This window comes from Limulus polyphemus, unplaced genomic scaffold (assembly GCF_000517525.1).
Source record: "Limulus polyphemus unplaced genomic scaffold, Limulus_polyphemus-2.1.2 Scaffold4496, whole genome shotgun sequence".
Classification (NCBI taxonomy): domain Eukaryota; kingdom Metazoa; phylum Arthropoda; class Merostomata; order Xiphosura; family Limulidae; genus Limulus; species Limulus polyphemus.
In genome coordinates this window covers 78,798-81,352 of record NW_013670106.1, presented here as the reverse complement: position 1 = coordinate 81,352, position 2,555 = coordinate 78,798, and positions in this window count along the sequence as shown.

Genomic DNA, 2,555 nt, shown 5'->3' with positions numbered 1-2,555 from the left:
ATGTCTTGTTAATCCAGTCACGTATTCTATAATCTTTACTTACCTTCCGTGTTTATAGATGGATGTCTTGTTAATCCAGTCACGTATTCTATAATCTTTACTTACCTTCCGTGTTTATAGATGGATGTCTTGTTAATCCAGTCACGTATTCTATAATCTTTACTTCCTTCCGTGTTTATAGATGGATGTCTTGTTAATCCAGTCACGTATTCTATAATCTTTACTTCCTTCCGTTCACCACTTTACTATAACATTAGTTAATAACTATAATTACCATATTACTTCAAGATGTCGCTGAAGGTGGAATAAATGTATTGCCAAACGTACGAAGCTTTAGTAACTAAATATGCTTTTCATCTTTATTGATTAGACTTCGTTCTTCCCATCACGAACCCATTTCAAATGTATAAATGTTCCTATACAGTTACTTCCCAAGGTGTGGATTCGAAATCTACGAGAAATTTGTTAGGGCTCCTCCAACAATATTGTTTAATAGCTGATTGAATTCCAGCCTTGTTCTATATCTGTGGGAAGAGGGAATAACAATACTGTGTACCTAAATCTTACAAACACATTACTTTTATTTACTAAAAGTTTGCATTAGAACAGTATATAAAAATATAAGTGGCGGCAAAACTTCTGAGCGGATAGGACAATAAAAATTATAAAACGTGTAAAGTTAAACCCAATACTCCAGTTTTGTGTTCAATTACAAGATTTGTTTGAACACAAACCTGGAGTATTAGACTTAACTTGAACATAAACCTGGTATATTAGATTTAACAAGCACTCTTCATCAGCTCTTCAGCACAAGTTTTCAAGCACTCTTCATTAGTCCTCTATTGATAACATTGAGCAGCTGAGGAGCTATCTCTGAGTTGTTTTATTCCTCGACTTTATGGATAGTTAGAAGATAAAACTCATCATGGACTCATGTTTCTCGACCCATCTCACACATAAAGAGCAACACGGTGGTAAAAGAGTACCCCAAAAGTTAGCAGTGGGTGGTGTTGAATGCCTTCTTTCTAGCCTATCACTGATAATTTAGGGACGACTATTTGGGCAAGCACTCTTCATCAGCTCTTCAGCACAAGTTTTCGGCTATGAATCGGTGTTTCAGTTCAGATGCAAAGTAATCATGAAATGATACGTGCACCTGAACCAGAAACATTGAGGAGTAAAGTCTGTCTTCGAACCATTCTTGGCAGTGGCAATGATATTTTTCTATCCATGCTTCTAACCAGTAAATAGGCAGTCTTGAACTCTTCATCAGCTCTTCAACACAAGTTTTCAAGCACTCTTCTTCAGCACAAGTGTTCAAGCATTCTTCATCAGCTCTTCAGCACAAGTTTTCAAGCACTCTTCTTCAGCACAAGTTTTCAAGCACTCTTCTTCAGCCCCCCCCCCCCTCCAGAGAACAACAAAAAACTTTGCCTTTTCCAGCACTCTGTTTTGTTTATATCTAACATTTTCCCTTTATGGAAAAATATTTGTTCGTCTGTTGTAAAACGCAAAACAACACAATGGGCTATCTGTACTCTGCCCGACGGAGGTATCAAAACCCCAATTCTTAGCATTCTAAGCCCACTGACTTACCGCTGAGCCATCAGACTAGGTTTGGTTTGGTTTGTTTTGACCGTCACATTATAAGGGCCCCCACGGCTGAAATGGCAAGCATGTTCGGTGACGGGGATTCGTACCCTCGACCCTCAGATTGCGAGTCGAGCGCCCAGGGGAAGAGCTTTGTGAGAAATAAACTCTATTTTTATAACAGTTTCGTTGGGAAGTCCCATTGTAAAAATACAATAATTTTTCAACGCAAAAACAGTTTACAAACATACAAATTGCATATACAAAGTATGCTGACTTCAAGATAACATAAGAAACACACGAATATGATAACAAAGGAGCACAGGAAATTCAAGATATTGACAAATAATAAAACGAAGTAATGAAAATTAAATTAGAAATACACATTAGGATAAAAAACACAAACAAAACGGGAACAACATTACTGGGTGATACACAAAAGTCTTTTAATTGTTGTTCAGTCTTCAGTCTATATTTGGGACTGGCAGTTTACTACTATTGTTTGAAAAATCTGAGCTCACGTTGTGACATCTACGTATTTAGGATTTTCACAGTATGAAATCGGTGCAACTCTTTGAAAACCAGGAAGTTAGGTTCTGATGGAGACATTTCGATGGATGCAAGGCCTGAGAATGGAGCTCCCCAATTTCAACCATCTTGGATTCGAGAATAACCCTTTAACGAGGAGACTGGCGAGAATTTGGAGAAATGCATTGACGTTCGGAAAGTAATCATTTTTACAGTCCACAAGAGCATCCATGGCAGAAGTCGTCCTGTTATGCTGTGTAGCATTTTCCCACTTCATCTGCCAGACTTGGAACTTTGAGGTGGTTCTGGCAAAAAAATGTCACGCAAGAATCCAGTTTCGTAGCAGCAACATTCTGGGACCGGCTAGTCAGGAGGTTCTGTAGTTGTGTAACACATCCAAATTTATTTTGACTACGGACCTGAGTGCTGGAAGTGGC